The sequence below is a fragment of the Cololabis saira genome, chromosome 24 (assembly GCF_033807715.1).
Source record: "Cololabis saira isolate AMF1-May2022 chromosome 24, fColSai1.1, whole genome shotgun sequence".
NCBI classification, from domain to species: Eukaryota; Metazoa; Chordata; class Actinopteri; order Beloniformes; family Belonidae; genus Cololabis; species Cololabis saira.
The window spans coordinates 17,699,664-17,718,519 of NC_084610.1; the positions used below are offsets into that span (position 1 = coordinate 17,699,664).

The 18,856-nt window shown below is 40.1% G+C and overlaps 1 protein-coding gene across 2 annotated transcripts in view; it reads right to left on the minus strand.

Moving 5' to 3' along the window:
• Positions 1-18,856, minus strand: part of LOC133425354 (beta-1,3-galactosyltransferase 1-like) — a 279,193-nt gene that overhangs the window by 224,313 nt on the left and 36,024 nt on the right. Inside the window, exon 1 of one of the 2 annotated variants that reach the window (XM_061716173.1) lies at positions 15,741-15,851. The exons of the other annotated variant lie outside the window; for it this stretch is intronic. The gene's annotated coding sequence lies outside the window, so the exon portion shown is untranslated. Of the gene's footprint in view, positions 1-15,740; positions 15,852-18,856 lie in introns of those variants that run through there. 2 annotated transcript variants of the gene reach the window in all.

The following is an 18,856-nucleotide window of genomic DNA, read 5'->3' on the forward strand; positions in this document are numbered from 1 at the left end:
ATGAGACCCCTCTAAGGTGTATTATATAACTATATTATACAGAGTGCATACTGCCATCAAAGAAACACTAAAATAAATCAGAAAAGAGATAAGCTGGTAGTTCTACCTGATTAGATTAATTTTAGTGCTTTCACAAAAATGGTATTGACACTGAATTACTGGATCCATCTGTCATTTTTTAATGCAGCAAATGGAAAGTGATGTACATTATTATTTTTATTTCAACAATAAACCTTTAGTCAGTGGGATTTTGGACCGACAGCAAGACATTCATTGGTACACTGTAAGAAAAGTTCCAAAATTGATGGAACGTTGTGTTTCTGTGAAAGGAATCAATTTATGGAACAATCTGAACAAAGAAAACAAAGAATCCAAATCAAACATTACATTCAAAAGAACAATTAAAACCTGTATGTTAAGGAAATATAACGAAAAATGTTGAGTTTGATTGACATACCCGTAGGCGGTGGTAATTTTATTTAATGTTATTTTAATTTTATTTTAGTTGTTTTTATTCACTTAGTTTTTTTTTTTTAGTTTTTTTTTTATTATTATTATTTTTAATTTATGTTATTTGTGAAAGGGGCAGATCAGATAAGATTCTTCTTCTTTCTGCTCCCTTTTCATTCATAAGTTAGGAACATTTGTATTTGTGTTTGTATTAAATTGTTTTGTTTTTTGAATGAAATAAAGAATAAAATGAAATTAAATGAAAAGCCTGTAGAAATTACCGTAAAAAACTGTGAAATAGCAACGGTGAAGGACCGTAAATGTTACAGATGAAAATCTTTTGAGTTTGTCCGTCTAACTTGTAATAACTCATTTAATGAAGACATTACTCAAAGAATTCAATGATAGTATGTAGATCTTTATTTCACAACAAAACGCTTCTATTAATACTACAAAATATATTACACAACACACAATCTTTCAATAAAATAAGCGGAAAAATTAAATTATAATGAGGCTTTTACCGATTAATAATACCTTTATTTTGATGTTTTCCAGTGAAATGTAATGGGATTAGATGTAAAATAAGCAATGTCTGCACGTAAATTGTACAGGAGAAAATAGCTTTAATGAAGGCATAGTCATGCTAATTTGGCTGAAAATGGATGTTGAATTTACCAGTTTTGTACGTAAATTGTATAATATTATTTTGTGAAGGATTACAGTTTAAACTTGTAAAATTTACAGGTTGTTCTGTAATGTGTTTTACAATCTGCTGTATCTTTTACAGTATTATTCTGGCAACCACAGCTGCCAGTTTTTTTCTGTAAAAACAGCGTTTTTTTTCTTACAGTGTAGGACGTGCATAACATAATTGTGTCTGTTGTTTCAGTGTCAATCAGAAAGATACAGCACTGCAAAAGAATCAGGGAGGGGGGGGTGCAATCGAGACCCAGCCCCACCCAGGTTTCTAAAGTTTTGACAACCTTCTATTGACACCATAAACTGTAATGTATCTGTCATTCAAAAGACCACATCCCTAATTTTGCATCAATTGTGTGCTTTATATCAGGTTACCTGATGTGAAATATCTCTCCCCATGTGTATGTGAAGTAGATAAAGACATTTTCGGGTACCAGACTCTAAATATCTTATTTCTACTGCATAACTGGAGAGTTTCAGATGGGGTGATTTGCTTCTGGGGGCACCACCGAGTTGTGGGACTAGACTTTTCAGGACCGATGTAGCGTTTGGGATATTACATATTCCCACTGTGCCAGTCACAGGAGAGAACCCAAAGAAACCTCGTTGAACTATTGAAGAATAGATTTCTTTTAAGATATGTCATGAAGACATATGCCTTTGGTTTGTAAAGTAATGATAAGAAAAGCAAGTTTATTGCCTCTCAACTAACAGGGTTTTTTTTTTTTTTTTAATAAATGTTAAAACTTAAAGGAGCTTGAGGTAGGGCTGGGCGATATGGCCTTTTATTAATATTGCGATATTTTTAGGCCATGTCACGATACACGATATATATCTCGATATTTTGCCTTAGCCTTGAATTAACACTTTCATGCTACAATCACACCAGTATGATGATTCTATATCTACATTAAAACATTCTTGTTCATACTGCATTAATATATGCTCATTTTAAACTTTCATACAAAAAGGGGGAATAAGTCAAATTTACCAAAACTGTATTTATTAAACAGTTACTAAGCAGTGAGTGGCACAAACATAGAAAGTGTAATTTCAAAAGTGCACGTTGCATCTCTCTGACTCCCCGTCTGAAGAACATCTGCTAAGAACATGTTCTGGTCCTGGTTTTACCAGGATGACCAGGTTTCACCTGGTTTTACCAGGATGAGCTGCTCTGAGCAGCGGGGGCCCCTTAGAGCACCTTTATATTCAATTGTAGGTGCAGCCAGGGGCTGCAATGTTTCATCCTCTCCTCCTTTACTTTGCATCACTTTCACTTATTGTTAGAAATATGACGTCATATAGTCTTGTTTGACTTTGTTTCAATGATAGTGATTGATTTCATGTGGCCACATTTAAGCACTAGGTGACGTTTCTCAGTTTTGGAAGAGAAAAGCCTTAATTATGGTTCCGCGTTAAATCGACGCAGAACCTACGGCGTAGGTTACGCGTCGACGCGCACTTACGCCGTAGGCTCTGCGTTGGTGTAACGCGGGACAATAAATCAGCCTAAAGCCTCGGCTCCGCGTGTCGCACTGAGCGGCTCCTCAGAGCCGTTCGCGTCGTGCAAGGAGAAAACATCCCCTCCCGTCTTTACAAAGCCGGTTAGCTTTGAAAAGAGTCCGCCGCGTGTAGCAACCGCGCAGATGAGCTCACGGCGCAAACAGGCCGAGTTTGGGAAAGTTAAAGTTAAAGTGGGGTGGAAGTGAGCGCTGGTCCCGGACAGCAGCGCCGACACCAGCAGCTGGTCGGGGGCCAATGATAATGCACACATGACAGCACGTGACTGACATGTGTAACAGGGTGCGCTTGTTTTATGTCTCAGAAGGAGAGACGAGACGAGAGAGTGAGAAAAGTCTGTCATTTAATGCCCGCGGCTGAAAGCAAAATGCGTGAAAATTTATACTCGAATATGCACGATAGAGTAATTTTGTACATCGCACAGAGTAGAAGCCGAGATACATCGGCTATCCTCGATATATCGCCCAGCCCTAGCTTGAGGCTCCTTTTAAGAAATGAGACTCTCTAGCGCCACCCTTCGCCACGACGGCCGTTGGGGGTACTGCAGCCAACAGTGAAGCCGGCACGGGAGAACGGGGAGAACGTGCATGCAGCATCATTTGATGTCACATCCGCAGGACAGCGCGGGAAATTCGGGACCGAATTGCAGCACATTTTGCAGCACACAGCCTGTTCAAGGCAAAGGAGAGATACACTAGAGGGCTCATTCTTTTTGGTTTGGAACGCTTCATCTGACATTATTACTAGAAAACTTAAAACGTATACGAATTTTTTTCATAAATCCTGCCTCAATCCTGCCTCATGCTCCTTTAAGAGAAAACAAGTTGTTTGTCATGAAAAAGTTTTCTGTTCCAGCTTAAAGATTTAAATTAAATAAAACACAGCATGTTCAGAGCAAATTGACTCTACTGCCAAAGGTTAGTATTTAGGGTGACGTCCCTCAGAACTGGTCTAAATACCAGTATCCATGCCTGGGGTTTGCAAACCGGTCACTATCACAGTCTGATATTATAACCAACCATGTCGATTGGACTAAAGGCATCAGGCATTTTTTGAGGCTGAACATTCATTTCCTACGAAACAATGTAAATGTTATTAACTGTTATTCATTTGTTACTAAGAATAAAACAATTCAATATTGTCAATAAAACCTTGATAAAACAAGACTCGATTTGACTAAAACTTTTGCACGTGTAAAAGCGTAACCCTATCCTTCCAGTTATTAACCCAGTTTTAATCATCTCAGCAATCTATGGAAGAGTATTAGGGCCAGACAGGAGTAAAATAAAAATAATATTTTAGAGGAGGAAGATTTTTTTTTTCATTATGCACTTCCGAAAAAAAAGTTGAAATGTCGAGAAAAATGTTGAAATACAATTTCGAGAAAAAAGTCGAAATGTTCAGAAAAAAGTCAAAATTTCGTGAATAAAGTTGAAATGTTGAGAAAAAAGGCGAAATTTCGACTTTATTCTTGAAATGTATTTCGACATTAATCTCAAGATTTCGACTTTTTTCTCGAAATTTCGACTTTTTTCTCGAAGTGCACAATAAAAATAATCTTCCCCTCTCAAATATTTTTTCTCCTGCATGGCCCTAATACTCTTCCGTAACAATCTGCATGGATGTTTAAGGAGAAGCAACTCAGCGCATCAGTTAAGATTTAACAACAGGTTTCCAGCTGAAACTTAATCACCAGTGCAGTAATTATCCAACGGGACTGTTTGGTTAGTCAAATCCAGGTGGTGACTCTTTTATTTGTTTGCAAAGACTTTAACTTGCAAAGGGGGACCTCCTGATTCTGTGATTGCTCTTCATCACATGCTGCTCCGTTGCGATGAAGAGATGCATGCTGAGAAACATAATGTTCCACTTCATGTGCCACATCTCTTCCATTTGTATGATTAATACAAGACATCAGGAGTAAATGAATTATGGCTCATTACCAATGGTTTGCTTTGAAGTTATTAAGCTCAAACTGAGGAAAGAACTCATGTACAGGAAAAAAAAAAAGATATGTCAAGATGCATCAGTCGTTTTATTGCATCACTGCTGTCTGAATTGTAATCTAATTACAATGTATCAAGAGATTCCCACTCCAAATACATATTGTACCAGTCCTCCTATTTCGAGGATTATCAGAGGTTTAATTTGGATAAATGATACAGGGGGCATATTTATCATATTACAGAAATGATTAAAGAAAACAACTACGATTGTCAAGTCCCGACTGATGAAACATGTTTTCAGAACACAGTGACTGCTTCTCGTGATAAACCAAAGCTAATTATGATCAAAGAACAGAGCGACACCATTACTGGTGGTGAGACCCGCATCACCAGGCTGGAGCACGCGGGAACGCTAAATAATTTCTACATGTGTTGAATATGAATCACCAGAACTGGATCCAGCCAAGGATCTACCCATGAAGTTCTGTTTGTGCAGGTTCAGGTCCCGGGGACAGCAGTCCAAGCACAGAGGCCCAGACTCTCCCTCCAGCCACTTCCAGGCTCTGCCACGATTGGATTACTGTGAAATCTTATATATTTACACTGAACATGAAGCCTGGAGACTTCGGTGACCTGAATATCCCTCTGGCCATCACTGGTCATCGCTATTATGTTTAGAGTCAAACACCTGGAGACATACTGTAGTGGGAGAATTGGATTATAAGACTGAAGGTGGGACACTCTGTTGACCCTCTGTAGCACAAGTATTTAAATATTTCGGTATCCAGTACATCCCAATCTAATCCCAATGTTAAGCTAAAAGGAGTGATCCAGCGGACAAACGTTGTCGGTCGATGACAGGTGTTTCTGAATACAGTAATCCCTGGTTTTTCTCAGGGGTTAAGTTCCAAAAAGAACCAGGGATAAGTGAAATCCACAAAGTAGCAACTTTTTTTTTTTTTTTACAATTATTACACAAGGCTTCAATTTGTGCAGATCAACACCGCCCCACCGCGACCTGAGTAATTGGACTTGAACGGGAGAAAATGAAAGTACAGTAGGACAAATTGTGACTGGCACGTATTTCACTGCTCTTCTGATGCTGCTGCATCCTACGACGGAGTATTAGGGCCAAACTAAGACAAAAAAAAAATGGAAATTAATAATAATAAAGTCGTAATAGAATAAAGTCGTAACATTACGAGAATAAAGTCGTAACATTACGAGAATAAAGTCGTAACATTACGAGAATAAAGTCGTAATATTATCGAGAATATTACGAGAATAAAGACGTAATTTATGAGAATAAAGTCGTAATATTATGAAAATAAAGTGGTAATTTATGAGAATTCTAACAGGAAGAGCAGTCTTCTCCCTGTGTTAAAATTAGGAATATTGAGCAGCATCTTGTGAAGTTATATATATAATATATTTAATATTACGACTTTATTCTCGTAATATTAAGACTTTATTCTCAAAATATTACGACTTTATTCTCGTAATATTATGACTTTATTCTCGTAATTTTACGACTTTATTCTCATCATATTATGACTTTATTCTCGTAATTTTACGACTTTATTCTCATCATATTATGACTTTATTCTCGTAATTTTACGACTTTATTCTCATCATATTATGACTTTATTCTCGTAATTTTACGACTTTATTCTCGTAATATTATGACTTTATTCTCGTAATTTTTTTGTCTTAGTTTGGCCCTAATACTCCGTCGTAGCATCCCGACTCACTCTGTAGTGTCTTTTTCTTCTAAAGCCCGTGGTGCAGGTGTGTTTTCACCAGAGAAGAACATAGTCATGGGTCGTTGTTTTCGCTCTTTTTTCTTCTGGGTCAAAAAGATTCTTATAAACCGACATGCCACCATCGATTATATCTGAGACTGTAATGAACGATTCATCAAAGGGTCCCGTTCTTCAGCTGCTGCTGAAGCTCATTGGCCGTTCTCAGCTTGTTGCTAAGCGACCAACGTTATTGACACAGGAAGTGAAGAGGCGGGGAGACTATTTAGCCAATCAGAATGCAGAACACGATGCACAATGCAAATCCGTGAAGCAGCGAGACGTGAAAGGTGAACCGCGTTATAGCGAGGGATTACTTTACTTCATCCACAGAATTGTCTATTATGAACATTTTTAAAAAGTTGAATCCTCAGTTAAAAGAAACATGCACAACTGAAGTGTTATGTTCAGTCCATCGTGAAGGTTGACGCTGGAAAAAGGGATTTTCACAAATGTGTATGCTCTCTAGGAATCTTTTAGGCAGCCGCCAGGCTTATCTGCCGAACTCACTCCCTAAGAATATCTCCTCAGTGTGTGAATGACCAGTATCAGCTAAAGGCTCAGCGTCCACTCAGCTGACGGTGAAGCCTCTCCAATGACGACATGCCGGCAGGAGCGTGGGGCTGTAATGGTACAGCTTGTGGCGAAACATCCTGCAGCCCCTGTGCTCCTTTTGAACACTATTGTTCCCTGGATGTTGGAATTTAAGTTGACAAATCTTCATGCAATATCATAAATTAGCTGCAAAGTTTTTCATCGGCTGGTAAATTGTGTAAATCGCTGCCGTAAAACTCTCCCACGTATGCCTGTTGGTGTGTGTGGGTTCAGCTGTGAGCTTAGCTCTGAACCTGCAGGATTCCTGTGGCTTCTTTTAGCGTCACGGAACATCAAACACATCTCACACACTGTGGGAAGTCGGAGCTGCAATCCTACAAACCACAAAGCAGGACCATCATCCTCTGGTTCATTTCACAAGGCTATTTGTAGTGAGGTGAATGGGAGGACTGTCAGTAGGAACAAATATATATGACTGTTTCTGCTCTGCAACGTAGCAGATGAGTTTCTGTTTGTCTTCTTCATAAACTGATGGAACCAGGATGTCACAGCCACACTTTTCATGTCTGTGGTGCGTCAGGCCCGTCACATGACTCATGCTGGATTCACATTGAAAGCGCCACAGGCGTCAGAGGCGTCCGGTTGCCATTCATTGTCTATGAAAGCACGCTGCGAGAGGTGTCAGAGGCATTGGAGGCATCCAATGCGTGTAAATTTGAAGTTGAAAAATCTATGCAAATGAGCAGCGGCGACGCCGATGCAGCGTCCAATCACAGACCGGGATTCTCAACGCAAGAAGCCTCAATGCAGATTGTACTTTCATGTACACACAAACGTACACTCATTCACATGCATACACGAGGATAGCTGTGAACTAACCGTTCTTATGCGGAGGCCCGCCCTCGCCCCGTCCAGCCCATATCTGGTGCACACTCACTCCAAAATTTACAAAACTACAAGTCTTACAAATCTTGTACAAACCAGGTCTATTAGATCCTATCCAGTAAAGTATTTAGTCCAAAAAAAATGTATTATACCAGTAAATATCCACAAACAGCCGCTCTTCATCTCGACCGTGGTCGGAGAAGCACATGTTGTTATGTTTACACTCGGTAACTCCTTCGTCCTGCACGTTTTCAGACGGGAGACCGCGATGCTAAAATGGAGCGTACGGCTCTCCTTTGATTGACAGGTCATCCGGCCATACAAGAGCTTCCTGTCCCCTCATTGCGAATGAGCGCCTGTGTTGGGGCGGGACGAGCACGTCCGGCTTTTGTCATGAGAAAAACCTAGGCAATTGCAGCATTCGCACAGAAGATGTTGCAATTGTATAGCAAATGAAATGCTGAACACAACAATATATATATGTACGTGGTAAATTCAACGGTTCAGAAGTTATGCCCATGGGACATCATTGTTATAATAAAACTCTTTGTAAGACATAGTCGTACAAAAACATGTGTAAAATACAAATTTTTTGTGGTATTGTTATCAAATTTGAACTTGATGAGGCTTCATGCTGTGGTCTCAGTGTGTTTTCAAACCAATAAGTCACAGATTCGCTCATCTGCAGACACCTGATTACAAAACAAATTTCCGGCTGAAATAAAACGTGTATTTCAGTGTGTTCAAACTGAGATTACTGAATAATACTAGTAGTCACAGCTTTCAATTTACTTTGGGTATAACTTGGATAGGTGTTTTGGGCGACTTTTACAAGTGCGGGAACAGGCTAACAAACTTATTTTCTCAGGAATTAATCTATTTTATCCATCAAACTGACATTTTTGCTGATTTGACTGCCGTTTTTACCTGAACTCTGCTCATGTGAAACACGTAACTGACGGTTGAGGAGCTGTATGGTCCGAACGATTTTATTTGCTACATCGATCCAATGCAAAATAATTAAAACCCACGATTATTAATCACAAAACACAGTTTAAACAATATGACCAAATCCGCCATGACCCGGTGTGTCAGTGTTCACCGCAGACAGACTGCAGCCGCAACGGCTCCCCGATGGTTGCTGTTGATCCGCGGACCAACCTTGTTAAGGAGCATCAAACTCACTCTTATCTACGCAGAAATAATGCTGAAATATAAAGAAGGCTTCCCAAAGTGTGATCCATGGTAAAATAGGAAACTGAACATGTGCACGCTATATATAGATACATGTAGGCTATATGCACTTTGTTCCCTCCAGTTCTGCAGCGCAGCTGGAAAGCCCCGCCCACTGCAGGCGTCAACAGACTTTGGCAAGCAGCGATGCAGGCGTCACGAACCTCCAGAGACGATTTTTGACGAATTTCAGTGTGAATCTAGCATCAGCGACTGATTTTCCCTCAAAGTGGACTCTTGCTGAAAAGGTCACTAGGTGTGCAAGAGGGAGCTGACGGTGCCGCTCCACTCAAGCAAGATGGATGATGACATTGATAAATGAATGAAAAACGATCCGGATATCACGATTGCCTTACTGATCCGCGGAGCAGACATATCTAATCATTGCAAAGCCCCATAAAGAAAGAAAAGGACATTATTCTATCCTTCTGTATAACTGATCAAAGTAAACATAAAGCAGCTGACAATCTTTGTTCTACATGTGTGTAGCATGTCAGGTTAGCAGACATGAATCGTATCATCAGTCCCTAGAGTGGAGACACGGGCAATATGCCATCACTTCTGACTCATGCTACTGCAGAGAAGATGCACCAGGGACGTGTACTGATCTCTCTGTTCATTTCAATACTTATTAAACATCAATTTCTGCAGTTCACTCCTGACCAAAACGTTGTCAGACAACTCCGACAGATACCTAAAAGGCACATAAATGAATTTAGTTTCAGAACGGATGTTGGACCTGAAGGCAAATAGCTGCAGAACTGCGTTTGTGAACGTAGGTCAATAACCATGCTTCCCTCATTGTGATTTATCAACTATTGATGAATGATGGTTGTCGGTGCAGTGCTGTCTAGGGGCGATAAGCGATCTCCCTCCCCCTTGAGCACTGAAATTGCTCCAGAGTCACTCAACTATTCAATGATATGATGCACTCTGGAGTTAGAAATATGCGAACCCTTCAGTATTTCATTCATCCATCAAGGAGCAGATTTCTCATGCATTTGTTTACAAAACAATACTATGTTGCTCGTCTGTGCTCAGAAAGACAGTATTTCATGGAAAAAGTGAGCTATGATTTCACAGAAAAAGTTACATTGTTTAAAGCTTTAGACTTTAGAACAATTTACTGATTTGCTTTTAGCTTTTACCTGTTTACCCTACATGATTGAAGCTGCCACCAATGGCCTTGCAGATCTTTTCACAACACCGCAGACACCCAGTGAGTCTCACTGCAACTCACCAGAGGTGTCCTGCTCATCCTACCTCACAGACGCTGTATCCCATGAAACTGTGAGATTATTCCGGCTGCACCTATTCATCATTGAATTCAGGTGTCTCAATCAGACCCATTGCCACAGGTGTATAAAATCAAATCACCCAACTATGCAGTCTTTATTTGCAAACATTTGTGATATGAAAGTGTGTGTTTTAAAATACTTGTTCGTTTTTTTTTAAGCGTATTACTTTGATAGCATGCCACCTTTGTATGGAGCCAACAAAAAAGAAAAAAACAGAAAAAAATGACATTAATGACACATTTCTGTTTAAAAAGCTGTTTTAGACCGTACTTGGCACCAATCGCAGTATAAAACTGTACTATGCCAGACTGTACAGTTCAACAGCCACACTTTAAAGTTTGACATTTCCCACTTCCACATACTACCATGAACGCATTGCAGTATCGTTTGGTGCCAAGTACGGTCTAAAACAGCTTTTTAAACAGAAATGTGTCACTAATATCAGTTTTTTTCCACTGCCAATCACGTGAATATAGTGTATATACAGTGTTGAATCAAACTTCTACTGATAACTTCTGCAACCTACGTTTCCTGAAGGCAACATGACTGAGGAACGTCCCCCGCCTTCTCTCTTATGCTGTCACTCATGATGCCACGCCCCTCTCAGTGGATACCACGCCCCCTACGCCAGATCGGGGCCAAAAGTCTGAAACTGAAAAAGAAATCTGAAACTGAAAAAAAGATCTAAAACTGAAAAAAAAGATGTGAAACTGAAAAAAAAGATGTGAAACTGAAAAAAAAAAGATCTGAAACTGAAAAAAGATCTGAAACTAAAATAAAAAGATCTGAAACTGAAAAAAAGATCTGATACTGAAAAAAAAATTGAAACTGTAAAAAAATAAGTTCATGATCAAAACTTGAATTTTCAGGTTCAAATTTTATTTTCAAATTAGCAAAACTCTTGGCCTTGATTTGGCTCCATACCTTTGCAGCTAGTCTACCTCACTGCTGGAAATAGCCTACCACGGTCAACTGGAAGTCAAATCACTCGAATGTGGTCGTGTTGAGAAACAACAGCGACTCAGCCACAAGGCCGAAGACCTTGTAAAATCCCATAGTCCACGACTACTAAGTGCATGGTGCACAGAAGACGCCAGAGCCCTCCCGATTCAAGCCCAACACTCCCCAACGTCCAGTGACGTCAATGTAAGTACAAAAACAGTGTAGCGGGAGTTTCATTTGGTTCGCTCGACAAGCAGCTTCATGAAAGCTTCACATTGCCAAGCATCAGAGGGAGTGGTGGGAAGCGCGCTAACGCTGTTGGTGTGGTCCACACTTGTGTGGAGACGTAGAAACTGTAAACTGACAAATCATACTGCCTTGTTTGACAGGACAATGTGTGAGTCTGGGTTTGGTGGAGGCCAAGAGAACGTTACCTGCCTGACTGCCGGTGCCAACCGGACCTCCTGTCTCTAGTGAGGGGAATCTTAATGCTTCACTAGGGCTGTTCGATTAATCGATTTTAAATCGTAATCGCGATTATGTAATTAGAACGATGTTAAAACATGAAAATCGTAAAATCGATTTTTCACTTTTTTTTTTTTTTTTTTTTTTAACCTTGTCTGCACACATATCAATGATTGATACCATATTAATGATTGATGGAAATACCTCTCAATACCTGCGACAAGTGCCCCATTACACACCTTTACCTCCTTCATGGGTTGCATTATTATTTAGCATGCAAAGACCCCGTTTAGTTTAATTAGAAAATGTCTTGTTTTATTTAATTGGAAATATAACTTACTGTATGTTTGCAAGTGCTGATTTGCTGATTTTTTTTTTTTCCAGAGATAAAACTATATTTTATTATATTTTTTAAAACTTTTTTTCAACTTATTTTACAGAGTTTTGCACTTTATTCATTCATTTTTGGTTTAATAAGAGCAAAGTTTGCACTTAAAGCCCAATGGGCCAAATGTTCAATAAAGCCTTTTGTCAATTCACAAAATAATCGTAATCGTAAATCGGATTTTGAGAGAAAAAAAATCGAGATTTTATTTTTGGGCAAAATCGAACAGTCCTATGCTTCACTCTCATTTTTTAACTTGACACTGAACACAAGCCACAGACCCAGCAGCACATCTATCATCTCCTCCAGGTTCTACATCTTTAGTGTTGTTGTCTTCTTCATTTAGATCACACAATCAAATACGTCACAGCAGCTTCGCTCCAACCTCCTACTTCTGATCTGGGTGCTGGATTGTTATGGAAAAGAAACTTGGCCAAATTGAGATGAGCCGAGCTGAGTTGAGTAGAGCCGAGTAGGTACTAGTGTAAAAGCGCCATAATGTCATACACAAGATTAAGCCGATGTAAATCTTATCATGTGAGAAGCAATTATGTCATACAACTGTAGAAATCCTACTACCTACAGGTTATGCTGGTAGAGGCCTTTGACTGCCGGGGGGCTTTGCTCTCCCCTCCTCTCTCCATTATTATCATGATTGCAGTTAGCATTGTTGTCTGTGGCAGATATCCCTGCACTGAGGTCACTGTGTTTGTTGGTCCCACTTTCCTGCCATCTCAGACCCCCGCTGGTCAGGGCAGACAGCTGCCCTCCCCTGCGTCTGCTGCAGCAGGAGGTACAGTGGGAATCGACATCATAAATTGCCCCTCGCTGCTATGTTTTATCTATAGTGGCATCAGCACATAAAAAAAAAAAAAAAACCTTTCCAGTCGGTCTATCTCAAATAAAACTTGCTGGAGACATCAAGGATGAGTATAAACAGAGTAGTTCCAAGTACATGTTTAAAACGGCACCAATGGCGACACATGAAGAGTTAAACTGCATTTTCTTTAACGCTTTCTTAGAATACCAAGAAATGATATGTCTGGCAGGCAGAAGAGAAAGTAATTTAAGGGTGCTTTCACACCTGTCCCCTTTGGAGCAGTTGTTCCGAAACAGGGAGCGATTCCCCCTGAAGATCGGTTCATTTGGCATATGTGAACACAGCAATCGCGCTCGGATGCGGCACAAAACAAGTGAGCCGAGATCGTCTAGGACAGGGGTCGGCAACCCAACATAATGAAAGAGCCATATTGGACCAAAAACACAAAAAACAAATATGTCTGGAGCCGCAAAAAATGAAAAGTCTTGTATAAGCCTTAGAATGAAGGCAACACATGCTGCATGTTTCTATATTAGTTAGAACTGGGGGGAGATTTATTTTCATTATGCACTTTGAGAAAAAAGTCAAAATTGTCGGGAAAAAAGTCAAAATTTCGAGAAAAAAGGCGGAAATGTCGAGAAAAAAGTCAAAATTTCGAGAAAAAAGGCGTAAATGTCGAGAAAAAAGTCAAAATTTGGTGAAAAAAGTCGAAATGTTGAGAAAAAAGTTGAAATGTCGAGAAAAAAGGCGGAAATGTCGAGAAGAAAGTCGAAATTTTGAGAAAAAAGGCGTAAATGTCGAGAAAAAAGTCAAAATTTGGTGAAAAAAGTCGAAATGTTGAGAAAAAAGTCGAAATGTCGAGAAAAAAGTTGAAATGTCGTGAAAAAATGTGAAATGTCAAGAAAAGTCGAAATTTCGACAAAAAAGTCGAAATTCCGAGATTAATGTTGAAGTACAATCTCGAGAAAAAAGTCTAAATGTCGAGAAAAAAGTCTAAATGTCGAGAAAAAAGTCAAAATTTCAAGAAAAAAGTTGAAATATCGAGAAAAAAAATCAGAATGTCAAGAAGAAAAGTCAAAATTTCGAGAAGAAAAAAAGGAAAAAAAGTGAAGAAAAAAAGGAAAAAAAAGAAAAGACGAAAAAAAGGAAAAAAAAGGTCAAACATTTTTGAAAAAGCTCCAGGAGCCACTAGGGCGGCGCTAAGGAGCCGCATGCGGCTCTAGAGCCGCGGGTTGCCGAGCCCTGGTCTAGGAGAGGTGGTCTCGGCTCGCTTCCATTCCAGACCTGGAGCGATTCGTTTGCAGTGAGAACATAATCCACACACCAACTGACACAACTCACTCATAACCATTGTTGTTTTTCCCGGGGGAAGGAAGACCAAAATCCTTCCGTGTTCATTTCTGACCAATGAGAGAACAGTTGGTTCGCGCATGGCATTTGTTAACAGCTTTGAACCGCTACAGACGGTTGCCTTGTGAACACAAACGCCACAAACGAAAAACGAAACAACTGTATCGATTTAGCCCCTGAATCGGAACAAAACAAACGGGCCACAGGTCTGAAAACACCCTAAGAAACATAAGGAACACGGACCTCAAAAGGAGGTTGTACAAAAACTCTAGAACTACCATTTTCCCGGCTTCCCTGCTAGAAATGAAGTCTTGGAGATTTGACCTGAGCAGATAACAGAAATTAAGATCAAAGGACAGAAACATGTCTCGTGTCCCAGGTGCCAGGGATGCTTTCAGCCACTTGAGGAAGAACTGTGCCGGCGGTTCCCAGCTGGTGCAGCCGGATGAGAGCCGACGTAGCAGCTGACCTGTTGTGGCTGCAGCCACATCACTCTTGCAAAGCCGGAGAACGTCACCGTGCCATGTGATGAGGACTTCTGATGCATTATTTAGCAAGCGTTGCTCCATGACTATCATGCATAATGTCAGATCAGTCCCACATCAAGTCACATGCACATAAAAAGTGGAAAAAAGGAACGGATGGAGTGTGTGACATCAGGAAATGCTAAGTATACAATAAATGATTTAAAAGAAATCACTCTACGAATGCATAGAAAATGTTCAACTGTTCCAGAAAATGAAGCAAAGCTATGATGCTGATGCACGGCATTACAATGCTCACTCTTTTGCAAGTAAAACCCATAATGCCTAAAGCTGGTTAGAAATGAAAAACCATCCAGAAAATGTAATCAACCGCATCCTGAAAAATGCATGGAGTCGCTCTCGCCAGAGCACACATTAGCCTGGCCCTGTTACATCATTTCTTTAAAAGACAACTAGATAAGACAGACATTCCTGAACTAATCTGGGAAGATAAAAGGATTCGGAGCTGTATCTCCAGAGAAGTCATTTATCATTTGCAGATCATAGCATTCATGTTGTAAAGGATGTCTGCAATCTAACTCAGAGACTAATGGGGTGCAGCATACTGTTTTCAAATCTATCCGCATATTTACGGGCTTTCTCCAAAGATATGCCTGCCAGGAAAACAACAACAACAACAACAAGAAAAAAGCGCCCCAGATGCCCGAGATGTATCTGGTTGCAAGAAATGATCATACCAAACAACACTCAAATACATTTAGTCTTTATCTCAATGCTTTCTCGGGTGCTGAAGGGAAGGGATGGGTTTTGTGCTACCGCTGTACAACCATGAAAGCATGCTTGAATAAACAAAAAAGGATGTTTGCTCCAACAAATAAAGAAGAAGAACAGAAAGTGCACTCACTCAGATAAACTCTTAATATTGTTTCTCGTTTGTCAACGTTTCGACCACAAGGGCCTGTGAAGTGGACGTCTCTTTCCAAGCAGAAAAAACCTTGTCAGACGAACGTTTGCAGGCGAGGAAGGTAAGTACGGCATGTGTGTGTGCAGGAGTTTACAAACGGGAACAGACAAACACGGCACCGGAGATAGTGGTGCTCGCTTGTTCAGTGAACTATGATGCTGTTGACTCTGTTGGCCAATGTTCTGTTACGGATCATGTAGGTTAAAGAATGACTAAGCGTTTTGTATATTCCTCCAGCCTGTATCTGTCCATGTGTCCGGAATCAGCTGTAAACTATTGGCGCTTTTCCACTAGTACCTACTCAGCCCGACTCGCCTCGGTTTTGCGCTTTCCCACTAGGGGTCTAACGTGCAGAGTAGATACTTTTCTGTAACTATTCTGCCGAGGTTCTAAGCGGCTGAGTCGGCTGTATCTGACATCATCACAGTACAGGTGATTGGTCGGGGGTTGGAGTCAGACGTCTGAGTCAGGATGTGACATCAGAGAAAGAGCGACTCTGACGGCGGCTTCTTGTTCATTTTATTCGACAGGCAACGGCAGCAAAAGTCTGTTTGGTGATCCAACTCTGAGGTGCAGATGTTCATAAACCTGGTGGCCGAGGAGAGAATTAAAAAGGGATCAAGACAGGCGATAAGGAACGACCAGATCTACCAGGAGTTCTGTCACTTCATAGCTGCTCGTGGCTCCAGCTGACTTTTCAGCAGCACAGAGACAAACTAAAATAATTAAAAAGCGTTGCCGCTTGAAGCTTCTCTCACTCTCATTTTTTAACTTGACACAAGCCCCAGACCCAGCAGCACATTTATCATCTCCTCCAGGTTCTACATCTTTAGTGTTGTCTTCTTCGTTTAGATCACACAATCAAATACGTCACAGCAGCTTCGCTCCAACCTCCTACTTCTGCTCCAGGTGCTGATTGTTATGAAAAAGAAACCAGTCCAAGTTGAGTCAAGCCGAGCTGAGTTGAGTACAGCCGAGTAGGTACTAGTGGAAAAGCGCCATATTTGGAGCATCCAGAGCAGGGGTCTGCAACCCAAAATGTAGAAAGAGCCATATTGGACCAAAAACACAAAAAACAAATATGTCTGGAGCCGCAAAAAATGAAAAGTCTTGTATAAGCCTTAGAATGAAGGAAACACATGCTGTATCTATATTAGTTATAACTGGGGGGAGATTTATTTTTTCGTTACGCACTTCGAGAAAAAAGTTGAAATGACGAGAAAAAGTCAAGATTTCGAGAAAAAAGTCGAAATATGGAGATTAAAGTCGAAATATGGAGATTAAAGTTGAAATATGGAGATTAAAAAGGAAAAGAAAAAGAAAAAAAGTGAAAAAGGAAAAAAAGAAAAAGGAAAAAAAGAAAGGAAAAAAAAAAGAAAGTCAAAATTTCGAGAAAAAAGTCAAAATGTCGAGATTAAAAAAGGAAAAAAGAGAAAAAAAGAAGAAAAAAGAAATAAAAGAAGAAAAAGAGACAAAAAGAAAAAAAGAAGAAAAAATGAAAAAAGAAAGAAAAAAAAGAAGAAAAAAAGGAAAAAAAGTCAAACATTTATGAAAAAGCTCCAGGAGCCACTAGGGCGGCGCTAAAGAGCCGCATGCGGCTCTAGAGCCGCATGCGGCTCTAGAGCCATGGGTTGCCGACCCCTGATCCAGAGAATATTAGCATAGTCTCGTTAACTGTTCCTCCGTGCTCGGCGTTGCATTCATGTTTTTATAAGCTGCATTTCTGATAGAATCCGGTTGAACAACACCCCCTGATGTTTGCATAATTCCACAGCTTAACTTTTTTTGGAAAGTTTGTGGAAGTTTCCAGAAGATTAATAGGAAGTGTACCCCACTATGCAGCCCACCGCCAAGTGTCATGCATTCACAGCAAGAGCCACACAATTCCACTTGTTTATGCAGCCGCACGTCATACCTCTAATGTTTCACGCTGAGAATCCCATCAGCATTAATATCCTTTCACATATTACGCACGTTGCTGGCGTGGAAAGTAATGGTGAGTGCAACATCAGCTACATATGGGAACCTGGTAATTACCTGAGTACTTGAAGCCTGCTTCATGCTCCTGCTTCATGCTTCTGCGTGGAGGGAATGAGACTCAGCTGGTCACCAAACACAGTTACAGAACTGAAAATGCTTGACTTTAGCGTCCTGCAGCATCAGCAGTGGATCCTGTACTGCCCCAAACCACATGTTCAGAAGCTTGAGACTAGTCGGACAAGCCCTGCTATGATTTACCGGTTTTGTTGAGAAGATAAACAATTTATTAGGAAGAGTAATTGAAACTATTGTTTTTCACAATGTTGCATTAGTGTTTGATTTCTAGCTTGTGGGGGAAAAGTCCCTCATTCTGGCCTTCATTCAGTCTGTCCAGACGTCAGCAAGGCGGACTGATAAATATTGAATGTACAGTAATCCCTGGTTTTTCTCAGGGGTTACGTTCCAAAAACAACCTGTGATAAGTGAAATCCGCGAAGTAGCAACTTTTTTTTTTTTTACAATTTTTATACAAGGCTTCAAAATGCGGAGATCAGCCCCGCCCCACCGCGACCCGAGTAATTGGATTTGAACGGGAGAAATTAAAAATGATGATAAAAAAAAAACACTAGTGCAGTATAGGGCTGTTCGATTTTACCCAAAAATAAAATCTCGATTTTTTTCTCTCAAAATCCGATTTTCGATTACGATTATTTTGTGAATTGACAAAAGGCAAAGAAATGATTTCAAATATGCTGTTTTTTTATTGAACATTTGCCCCATTGGGCTTTAAGTGCAAACTTTGCTCTTATTAAACCAAAAATTAATGAATAAAGTGCAAAACTCTGAAAAAAAAATCAGCACTTGCAAACATACAGTAAGTTATATTTCCAATTAAATAAAACAAGACATTTCTAATTAAACTTAACTGGGTCTTTGCATGCTAAATAATAATGTAACCCATGAAGGAGGTAGAGGTGTGTAATGTCAGTCATTACATTTGCTGTTCACATTTGCAAGTTTTTTGCAAGGAACACGAGCCGGTCTACCCGGTGGCATGTTACAACGCCCCCTCCTAC